The sequence below is a fragment of the Callospermophilus lateralis genome, assembly GCF_048772815.1.
Source record: "Callospermophilus lateralis isolate mCalLat2 chromosome Y unlocalized genomic scaffold, mCalLat2.hap1 SUPER_Y_unloc_1, whole genome shotgun sequence".
In the NCBI taxonomy this organism is placed as follows: Eukaryota; Metazoa; Chordata; class Mammalia; order Rodentia; family Sciuridae; genus Callospermophilus; species Callospermophilus lateralis.
Genome location: NW_027510163.1, coordinates 912,029 through 924,864, shown reverse-complemented (window position 1 = coordinate 924,864; position 12,836 = coordinate 912,029).

Here is a 12,836-nt window from a genome sequence, read left to right as displayed (position 1 = left end):
TTTTCTTGATTAAGAACCTATAGAGTGAAACTGCATGGAGTAACTTGAGTGAATAAAGCACTGGAAGGGACAGAAGCCCGTGGACATTCTTTATTTCTCCCCTCGACTGCATACATCATAATTTTGCCCCCTCACAACATAAAGATTTCTTGGAATCTGTATTCTAGGAGTCAATGTTTGGGGGGTAAGAGGAAAAAGTAAACTTTTTTTATGGGGCGACTTGATACAGGGGATTTTCTGCTGGTAGAGAGGCAAATTGTGTTCTGCTGTTATTTCAAATGAGCTCAAACAATTTGTACTGAGACTCTTCCCTGCACTCTTGTCCCATTGGGATCGGAACAGCTTTAATTAACTCAGCTGCAGGACACAGGTCCAGCCCCTGCTCCCTAAAAGGTCTTAACTAGCCCCACCCAGCTGCGCTTTTGTCCCTTAAGCAACCTGGCCAGGGGGCCAAAGGCAGACTGCCTTAGGGTTAGACAGTAATGCTGACCTCTGTCTTTAAATCACTGTTTTAAAGTGCCCACGCTCTGGAAAGGGAAAATGCAAAAGATGGGAGAACAGGAGGGGTGAGGGGAAGACACAGGGAAATGGCCCATTAAGGAGGAGAGAGCTGACACCTGACCTTGGGACCCAGGCAGCTGCAGCAGCCACAGCCAGTTCTGGGCTGTTCCATCACCATGGTAACCAGGGGAGCCTGGGGGACGGAGCCTGGCTTCCTCATCAGGTCTTTCCCACTTTCCAGGGCTTCCCATTGATCCTTCCCTGTCACCCAGGCAGGGTTTCTGGTCCCGCCTCTTAGCCACTAACCTGTCCTTCCTGCTTCACTGTTGTCTGCCACTGGAGCTGCAAGGAGCCTGCATTTGTTAAGAATGTGCACCTGAAATACTTTCAGGCAAAATCTGACTCCACAGGCTTCTCTGTTGCTGCCCTAAGCCTGACTCGCTCTGACGCTAAATAACTTTGTGTGTGTGTGTGTGTGTGTGTGTGTGTGTGTGTGTGTGTCAACAGCTTCCTTTACAACCCTTCCTTTTGCTCTTCAGGGTAATATAACTAAGTAATGTTCCGTTGAGGAGAGGTCACAAACATAGGCTTCTTATAATTTTGGAGACTATGGGAATGCGTTTTGCACCCCCCACACACAAAAGCCAGCATCTGAGATCTTTTCTCACAACGTTTCTGTGATGACCAAGAAATCCTTCTCATTCCTGACTACATAATTACAATAAACAAATGTAGACACAGGTATTTTTTTTAACCACATCACGTGACGTCCCAAATAGAATGAGTGCACTACTAGTCCAAAGTAAAATAAATGGATCCAAACACAGGATTTAATGAGGCTTATCTTAAAATTCCACGGTTGTATGATACTAAGTTAAACTTTTATTATGAATGTATATCTTTCCAGTTATTTGGATCATCCATAGTCCTTAATTCATGAAATAATTAACATATATGTCTTATTTTTTAATTAATAGATTTTTATTTTCTTCTAATCATTTTTCTTCAACAGAAAACACATAAGTTATATTTCTTATATATGCTCTTATGCTCTGCATTTTATGGTACAGATATTTAAGATAAATGTGTTTGATTATAAAATATCTATTTCAAGAGATATAACCATCAAGTAATCTCTAATTCTCAAATTTTGTATAAATTTTTATAAGATGATAAATAGATATGATTCTGTCAACAGAAATGTCCAACAGCTTTAACTATATTTTCATTGAGAAACTTCTTATTAAGGTACAATAATTTGTTTAGATTCTAAGATTTATAAAAATTGTTCCAAAGTATACACAAAGAAGAATTTTTTGAGAAGGAAAAGAAGATATTTCTACAGAGAGGAAACACACACTTTTGCTAGTATGATTATCCAGTTCTAAGTAAAAGAAATAAAAGGATGTCTACTAGGAGGTCCTAAGAAGAAAGAAATCATCTTTGGGTAAATGAAAAGGTCTTTATATTCCAAATTTTCATGATGAAAGGGTTTTTCTAAATAAGGACATGTTTATATAATTATCTAGACAGATGACATGGAAAGTTAAAACATTTGAAAAACAGATTTCTGTATAACTTTACTGATTATATATATTTGGATTAATCAATTGTAGGATTTTTTAGGCTACTTCCCTGATTTTATTATGCTGATGTAAGCTAAGGTTTTTCTCTACATTCTGACATGACAGAGCTCATTAAATATTGAACTTATACCTAAAGTTTGTGCTGTTTGACCAAGAACCAATTTATAATGAATCAAATTTATACAACCTTGATCAAACAATAAATGTTTTAAAATGCTGACTTATATTCCAATTTTGACACTTCTAATTGGAGAGTAAATTTGACTGATTCAAAGATATCAGTAATTGCAATGATTGGTGCTGATTCTTGCATATCATTTCTGTTTATTGGATGTTTGTAGGATTTGAGAAAACATTATATTCAAAATGTTCTCCACATTAAAGCCATATGTGAGTTTGAGCAATAAAACTTACATTGTTAGAAATTCATTTGTATTATATACATTCTGTAACTGGACCTATAGTCCATGAAACACTGTAAGACTTATGTACTATTCCCCACACTGGGAAGTAATTTTAATCATAATTTTAAAAGGACAATTAAGAGACACCTATTTAAAGAATAATATTCTAAAATATAAAGATATTCTGTGTAAAGAATAATAGTAAAGAGGAGGGCTGGGGATGTGGCTCAAGCAGTAGCGCGCTCACCTGGCATGCGTGTGGCCTGGGTTTGATACTCAGCACCACATACAAACAAAGATGTTGTGTCCGCCAATTAATAAAAAATAAATATTAAACTTCTCTCTCTCTCTCTCTATCCCTTCCTCCCTCCCTCTTTCACTCTCTCTTAAAAAAAAAAGACAAATTAAAAAAAAAAAAAAAGAGGAGACACAGGTGTAGCAAGGCCCACAGGGACCTTGGAGACCTTCTTACCAGGTCATTATTGTTGTCCCTTGATTGAAGCTGTGACATCCCAGTTTTGTTGGATTGGCAGCCTCAAACCTATGTGTGTCTGATGTTGAACTGTGGAGCCACCATGGGGTAAACAGGGAACCCCGAGTCAAGTCACCTCTCTGCTCGAATAAGGGGTGACTCATGTTGGGGTCCTGGTGTGGGCCTGTCTCTGGTTCACAGGGAAGCAGGATGCTAAAATATTATTTAAATTCCATACATCCATAAGACAATTTTGTACAGACCTGAGCAGTTTATTTATATTGTAGATGGTTTTTAGTCTCCACACTCTTGGTACAAAATAATATTTTCAGTTCCTACACAATACTTAATGGACTTGCAGCTAAGTCCTGGGGAAAGGGGCAGACCTTTTATCTGTATCACACAGAAGAGACCTCTGGGTCCATCTGCTCAGGGTCTCAACAACTTCTTGTTCCTCAGGTTATAGAAGATGGAGTTGAGTATTGGGTGAGGGTGGTGTGGAAGACAGACAGAACCTTGTTCCCTGATGTCCCAAGGGCATAAAGCAGAGAGCAAGAAGTATTTGACCACAGAAAAGAGGGATTCCAATGAATGCAAACATAAGGAGATGTCATGCAGATCAGTGAGGGACAGCCAACACACCAGGAAATAGAGAGCTGTGTGGAGGAGGACATCCAGGAGGGTGAGAAGAATCATGGACAGGTTGTCAATTAGAGCCATTAGGAAGATGAGAGCAATGCAAATGTAGAGAAAAGACTAAATCCATTTTTGTATCTTTATTATTTGGGGCTGGGGATTGAGCCCGGGGTGCACAACCACTGAGCAACATCCCCAGACTTTTGATTTTTTATTTTGACACAGATCTTGCTAAGTTCCATAGGGCCTCACTAAGTTGAGGCTGTCTAGGTTTGTGATCCCTCTTCCTCAGCCTGCTTTGCCACTGGAATTATGCCTGTGTGACACTGTGCCCAACAAGACGGGTTTCATACCCCTCTTCCTTAGTTGTTTTTTCCTTTCCTTTTTTTTTTTTTTTTTTTTTTTTTTGAATGGGGGGTGTCCTGTGAATTGAACTCAGGGGCCCTCAACCACTGAGCCACCTCCACAGCTATAGTTTGTACTTTATTAGAGACCGGGTCTCACTGAGTTGTTTACTGTCTCACTATGTCTGAGGCTGGCTTTCAGCTCACAGTCCTCCTGCCTCAGCCTCCTGAGCCATTGGAATGAAGACATGAGCCATTGCACCTGGATTTGTTTTGTTTTAAAACTATTTTATTTCTTTCAGTTACATATACATGACTATAGAATGCATTTATGCACTTTGATATATCATACATAAATGGGATATCATCTCTCATTTTCCTGAGTGTGCATGTTGCAGAATCAAATTGGTTAGGCAGTCACCTATGTATGACAGTACCCTGAACACAGAGAGAAATCTAGCCTGGGTGTTCTGGCTTACTCCACCCAAGGATTAATAATGGAGAGAAAAGCTGAGTTGGATTTAAAATTCAGTGCTGTAAAAGAAGTTTAAAAAAAAAATGGGACAAACTGCAAACACGAGGATGCACCTGCAGAGCTGCATCTTCCGATGTGGACAGTAGTGGGTTCACAAACACAGCAGCGGCAAACTCACCACCTGAGCTAGAGGAGTGCTCAGTGCTAGAGCGCCTGCCTAGCATGCACAAGGCAGGATTGGGTCCCTGGCACCAGGAAAAGAAAAGCAATAAACTCCATCAATAATAGGGCAAAGTATATTTTGAGAAGGTGCCTCTCCAAACAATATGTACAAAGTACAAGATTTTATAATTCTCTTTAACTTCCTATGTACAACACAACACATGAGACTTAGAAAAGAATGCATGACACAGTGGTGGTCCCAGAGTCATCAGCAGGCCAAGAGGCATCAAGGAAAAGGAATAGATCAGCTGCAGGGCAAATAAGGACACATGCCTATGGTCCCAGCTGCTGGGAGGTTGAGGCAGGGTGACCCCAAGTTCAAGGCCAGCCTCACTCTCTTAAAAAATAACAATTAAGAGGGTTAGGGTGAAGCTCAGTGGTGGAGCCCTCCTGGGTAATGTCTGAAATAACAAAGGGAGAAAAGGAGGAAGGAAGAGATATTTCACTAATCTGTACACAAGGCTGGAGTGGAGAGGCCTCAACTCACACACACAATGTTTCTGAAACTTCTGAATGACACAAGACTAAATTGAGAAGTCAGGAAATAGCAATTGATTTTTGAGAAGGAATAGTGGGCAGCAACATTGTGAGAAAGATCAAAGAAATCAATAGTTGCATGACACAGTGAGGATGAAAGCACCGCACTAGGGAGGGTATGTAGAGAAAAGGGTGACTAGATCCTGTACGTGTGTGTGCAAGTGGGTGTGAGTGTGCATGTGTGGGTGGCACAACTCACCCCTCCCAGGTGTTTTTTCATGGGACTTGCTGCTCTGGAAAACCCTCACCTGAGCACCAGGGCATTTCTGATAGCCTCTGTGACCCTGCTAAAGTGCTTTTCTGGTGCCTGGTGCATGAAAGGGAATAGTAACTGAAGTTCATCATATCATGAGCTCTTCATAGAAATGAATAATTGGCTTCCTTAAATATTGAACTAGTTCTTCCACCCCTGTTTTCAGCATAAATTATCTAATATACATTTTTCCAAGTCAACTCCAGTTTAGTTCAACTGAACTAATAATAATTTGGAAGGTGTGAGTTAATGTTCTTATGATGATCAGCATCATTTTAGAATCTTAGAGCTTGAAGGACGTTAGCATACAGAAAGACATGAAGAAGCAACTCTTGCATCTGATATAGTGACACCTGAAAACTGGACACAAACAAGGCACATTTTGATTTACATCAGAGATTCAGGAAACACCCAGGAGCTGAGCATGATAGCATATGTCTGTGATCCCAGTGGCCATAACAGGAGGATCACAAGCTTCAACCCAGCCTCAGCAAGAAATGGAGGCCCTTAAGAAAATCTTAGCAAGATTCTGTATGAAACAAACAAACAAAAACCAAACAAAAAATTAAAAAGGACTAGGGATGGGGCTCAGTGCTTAAAGACTCCAGATATAATGATGGTAATGTTCCTTTTGTCTTCTCCATTCCCTGACCCTGGTCATTATTTCTCTAAAACCTCTCTCAATTTTTATTTTATCACAACATATGTAAAAGTCATACAATATTTGACGACACAGAAAGCATCAGAATTCCATATAGAAAAAGTTTTCATATTATGAGACCTGAGTTTTAAATCTGATAAAGCCTTTACTGCAAAAAATGGACAATATAACAAAAAATGTACTTAATGGAAGGGGAGAGATAAAAACTCTAAAAAAGAATTAAAATGCTGTGGCTAAAAGTTAATGCAACTAACATTTTTGCACACACAAAAATTCACAGTATATATAAGATTATGTCATAATATGTGAGATTTGACTACAGATGCAAAGAACTTAAAATACAAAAAAGTTGAATCTAACAATAACAGAGATTTAACCTTGCTTTCACATTTTCACACTGATGCAATCCTTACATCCACTCTAGGGTGCATTTTTATCACCTGTGAATAGCCAAAATGTAGGCACATACACTTTTCACACTCCCACAGTTTTCTCAAATGAGCGTGGTTGCTGAAGGCAGTGAAGACTACATCAAGCTGAGGCAGCAGGATAACAAGTTCAAAGCCAGCCTCAGCAAATTAGGATCTAAGCGACCAAGTGAGACCATGTCTCAAAATTGTAAAGAAAAAAAAAATTAAAAAAAGACTGGGATGTGTCTCAGTGGTTCAGCACCTCTGAGTTGAAAAAAATAATAATAAATAATACAAAATATTCCCGCAAATCTGAACAAGTCTAACTAGATCTGAAACTAGGAATGTCTTTTCACATTTCTACATACAAGGCTTTTCTCCAGTTTGAGTTCTTCCCTGCTGTTTAAAGAGGCCTTGAGAGTTGAAAGGGTACCATATCATGTCAAGAGCAGAAGGGGGGAAATTCAAGATGGTGGGCCAGAGACAGGCAGCATCCTGTGTTGTTCTGTGGCCTAGGTCTCACCTCATCGGAATACAGGATTTCAGAGAGCGTGAAAATCCACTATAGAGTGGATTTTCACAGAAATCACCACGCTGTAAGCCCAGTGCAGAATTCAGAGCCTCTGCGTTCAAATAACACTCTGGACTCCAGACCCAAATCCCACAGCTCTAGCCACAAGCAGCTCTTGAGCGGCTCAGCAGAAACACCTCTCAGCCCCACTGCAGAACTCTAGGCTGCACCCCATTCCCACACAGGCCACTCAGCTTCTACCTACCAACAGCACAAGGACATCATCCAGCTCCCCCCACATCACTGGACACCCCAGCTCTGGAAGCAGAGTGCCTCCATCTAGGATCACCTATCTCCCCATATTTGGTGAGCATGGCTGGCAGATTGGAACTCCCTCTGAGCCACATATCATCCTGCCAGATCCCCAGGTCATTGTCCACCACCAGAGACTGCAAACCTTTTTACAAAACTACCTATTATATTTTAAATAATAATTGAATCCAACATTTCTGCACATTGAGACTAAACTGTAAATGTCTTCATAACAACAAATTGTTCATATGTGATGTATTGTTGATATTGGGATCTGTTAACATCATCTTTCCCCACAAAGGAGGGATCTTGCAAACCTACAAGAGCACTACAAATCTATTGGGTAAAAACAATAGCACCTCAGAACCACAGAGCTGGAAAGGAAGACACACAAGGAACATAAAAAGACAAGGGAAGAAAGTGCCCAAACAAATCAAGACAACACCTCATTAGAATCATTGACAGCTACAGCAGAAAAATGGACGCAGAAAGATTTCAGGATATACATGGTTGAAATGTCCTGTGAACTCCAAGAAGATATAACAGAGCAGAGACAAGCAGTAAAAGATCACTGATAATGAGCTACATAAACAAATCCAAGAAGTAAAAGATCACCTCAACAGGGAGACAGAGGTTCTAAAACAAACAAACAAACAAACAGAAATTCTTGAAATGAAAGAAATAATAAACTAAACTCAAAGCTCAAATGAAAGCATCATGAACAGAGAAGACTACTAGGAAGATAGGACATCAGACAATGAAGATAAAATGTATAATCTTGAAAGGAACATAGACCATAGAGTGAAAATGGTGAGGAACCAGGAGCAGAACACTCAAGATATATGGGATAGCATGAAAAGCCATATTTGGGAGTTATTGGGATAGAGGGAAGCATAGAGGACCAAACCAAAGGAATCAAGGATCTATTCAATGAAATAATATCAGAAAACTTTCAAAACACGAAGAATGAATTGAAAATCCAAATTGAAGAGGCTACAGGATGCCAAATGTACAAAATCAAAACAGATCCATACCAGGGCACATAATAATAAAAATGCTCACCATACAGGAGAGGGAGAGAATTTTACAAGCCATGAGAGAAAGGAATCAGACTATATATAGGGTAAAATGAGTTGGGATACTGGCAGATTTCTTCATCACAGACCCCAAAAGCTAGAAGATCCTAAAACAACATCTATCAAGCTGAAAGAAAATGGGTGCCAACCAAGAATCTTGAATCCAGCAAAAGTAAGCTTTAGATTTCAAGATCAAATAAAATCCTTCCATGATAAACAAAAGTAAAAAAGAATCTATAGCTAGAAAACCACCACTACAAAACATCCTTGGAAAAATACTCCATGAAGAGGAGAAGAAAAATAACAATGAAAATCAAAAGAGGAAGGTAGTACCCCAAAGGAAAAACTAATCAAAGAAGAAAATCAAGTCAAGTTAAATAACAAAAATAAAAAATATGGCTGGAAATACAAACCATGTCATAATAATAACCCTCAAAGCTAATGGATTAAACTCACCAATCATAAGACATAAGCTAGCAGACTGGATTAAAAAAAAAGAAGAAGAAGAAGGCCCAACAACATGCTGCCTCCAGGAGGCTTATCTGATAGAAAAAGACATACACTGACTGAGGGTCAAAGGTTGGAAAAAAACCATACCACTCACATGGACTGCACAAGTAAGCAGGGTTTTCCATACTCATATCAAATACAGGAGACTTCAAGCCAAAGGGAATGAAAAGGGATAAAGATGGACATTACATACTGCTCAAGGGAACCATACACCAAGAAGATGTAACAATCATAAATATATATGCCCCAAACAATATTGCAGCTATGTTCAAAAAAACTCTTCTCAAGTTCCAGAGTCAAACTGACCACAACACAATAATCTTGGGTGACTTTAACACACCTCTCTCACCACTGCACAGATCTTCCAAACAAAAGTTGAATAAAAAAACTATAAAACTCAATAACATAATCAATAATTTAGACTTCACTGACCATATAGAATATTTCAACCTGCATCAAACAGAAACACTTTCTTCTCAGTAGCACATGGATCCTTCTATAAAATAGACCATATACTATGCCACAAAGCAACTCTTAGCAAATATAAAAAAGAAGAGACACTATCATACATTTAATCAGAACATAATTAAATGGAATTCGGAATCAAAAACAAAATAAAAAGTAAAAATTTCTCCATCACCTGGCGACTAAACAATAGGCTACAGAATGAACAATGCATTGCAGAAGGAATCAAGGAGGGGATTAAAATTTCTTAGGCATAAATAAGAACATATAAAAAAACCGATGGAAATCTGAGACACTATGAAAGCAGTACTAAGGGGAAAATTCATTGCATGGCGTTCATTCTTTCAGAAAAAAAAAAAGTTAACAAATAACCTCACACTAAAGTTAACAAATGACCTCACACTACCTCTCAAAGCCCTATAAAAAGAGGAACAAACCAGCAGCAAAAGCAGTAGAAGGCAAAAAATAATTAAAATTAGAGCTGAAATCAATAAAATTGAAACAAATGAAACAGTTGACAATATGGACAAAAAAGTTGATTCTTTAAAAAAATAAATAAAACTGACAGACCCTTACCCATGCTAACAAAGAGAAAGAGAGAGAGAGAGAACTCAAATTACCGATATACGTGATGAAAATGATAATATTACAACAGATCTGACAGAAATACAGAGGATAATAGAAGACATTAAAATTAACAAGCAATTTCTTCAGTCATACGATCTGCTCATATTGAATCAGGAAGACATACACAATTGAAATTGATCAATATCAGGTGAGAAAATAGAAAACACAGCTTACCAAGATTGTGCAATATGATTAAGTGGGATTCATCCTAGAGATGCAAGGTTGGTTCCACTTACACAAATCAATAAATGTAATTTATCACATCAATAGACACAAAGATAAGAAACATATGATCATCTCAATAAATGCAGAAAAAGCATTTGACAAAATACAGCACCCCTTTATGTTCAAGACACTAGAACAACTAAGGATAACAGTAACATATCTCAATATTGTAAAGGCTTTCAATGCTAAGCCTCAGGACAACATCATTCTAAACAGAGAAAAATTGAAGGCATTTTCTCTAAAAACTAAAACGAGACAGGGCTGCCCTCTTTCACCACTTCTATTCAACATAGTTCTTGAAATGCTGGCCAGAGCACTTAAACAAATGAAAAGAATCAAAGGGATATGTATTGGAAAAGAAGAACTTAAATTGGCACTATTTGCTGATGATATGATTCTGTATCTAGAAGAACCAAAACACTCCGCCAGAAAACTTCTAGAACTAGTAAATCAATTAAGCAAAGTAGCAGGATATAAAATCAACACCCATAAATCAAAGGCATTTCTGTACATCAGTGACAAAGCCTCTGAGAAGGCAATGAGAAAGACTACCCAATTCACAATATGCTCAAAAAAAAGAAAGAAAAAATACTTGGGAATCAAATTAATGAAAGAAGTAAAAGATCTATACATGAAAACTACAGAACCATAAAGACAGAAATCAAAGAAGACCTCAGAAGATGAAAACATCTAACTTGCTTATGGATAGCAGAATTAATATGAACAAAATGACCATGCTACCAAAAGCATTATACAGATATAATGCAATTCCCATCAAAATCCCCAAGGCATTCCTCATACAAATAGAAAAACCAATCATGAAATTCATCTGGAAAAATAAGACATGCAGAATAGCTAAAACAATCCTTAGACTGAAGTAGGTGGCATCTCTGTACCAGATTTAAACTATACTACAGAGAAATAGTAACAAAAACAGCATGGTGTTGGCACCAAAACAGACTGGGAGACCAATGGAACAGAATAGAGGAAACAGACACTAACCCAGAAAATTACAATTATCTTATATTAGACAAAGGTGCCAAAAACATACACTGGAGAAAAAAGCATCTTCAACAAATTGTGCTAGGAAAACTGGAAATCCATAAGCAACAACATAGAATGAAATCCCTAGGTCTCAACATGCACAAAGTGCAAATCAAAATGGACCAAGGACCTAGGTATTAAACCAGAGACTCTGCATCTAATAGAAGTAGTCTGTAATATTCATCATGTGAAATTAGGCCCCAACTTCCTATAGCCCAAGAATTAAAACCAAGAATCAATAAATGGGATGGAATCAACCTAAAAAGTTTCTTCTCAGCAAAAGAAACAATCTGTGAGGTGAACAGAAAGCCTACACCCTGGGAACGAGTTTTTACCCCACACACATCAGACAGAGCACTAATCTCTATTACATATAAAGAACTCAAAAAGCTAAGCACCAAAAAAACAAATAACTCAATCAACAAATGGGCCAAGGACCTGAACAGACACTTCTCAGAAGAGAATATACAATCAGTCAACATGTATATAAAAAAATGCTTATCCTTTCTAGCAATTAGAGAAATGCTAATCAAAACTTCTCTAAACTATCACCTCACTCCAGTCAGAATGACAGCTATTATGAAGACAAACAACAATAAGTGTTGGTGAGGATGCGGGGGAAAAGGTACCCTATTACCTTGCTGGTGGGACTTCCAAATTGGTGCAGCCAATTTGGAAAGCAGCGTGGAGATTCCTTGGAAATCTGGGAATAAAACCACCATTTGACCCAGCAATCATTCTCCTCAGACTTCCCCAAAAAACTTTAAAAACACCATACTACAGGGACACAGCCACATCAATGTTTATAGCAGCACAATTCACAAGAGCTAAACTGTGAAGTCAACCTAGAGTGAATGGATTAAAAAAAAGTGGCATATATACAAAATGGAACTTTAATCAGCAATAATAAAGAAAATAAAATCATGGCATCTGCAGGTAAATAGATGGCATTGGAGAAGATAATGTAAGTGAAGTTAGCCAATCTCCCCCCCAAAAATGCCGAATGTTTACTCTGATATAAGGAGGCTAACTCATAGGGGGTACATAGGGGGGAGCATGGAAAGATTAGATGAATTCTAGATAAAGCAGAGGACTGAAAGGGAAAAGGAGGGGACAGAGGATTAGCAAGGATGATGGAATGTGAAGGACATCATTATACAAAGTACATGTATAAAGACATAAATTTGGTGTCAAATTTCTTTATATACAGATATGAGTAATTGTGGTATATATGTGTAATAAGAATTGTAATGATATGGGGTAAAAATGGGAGCTCATATCCCACTTGAATCAAAGTGTGAAATATGATATATCAAGAACTATGTAATGTTTTGAAAAACCTACAATAAAAATTAATTAATTAAAAAAAAAGAATTGTAATGCATTCTGCTGCAATTTCTTTATCCCAAATAAATAAATAAATACATAAATAGCAGACAGGTTTTCCCAGATGTAAATACTTTTTAAAAAAAATTTTAAAAATATTTATTTATTTATTTATTTTTAAGTTTTCGGCAGACACAACATCTTTGTATGTGGTGCTGAGGATCGAACCCGGGCCGCAC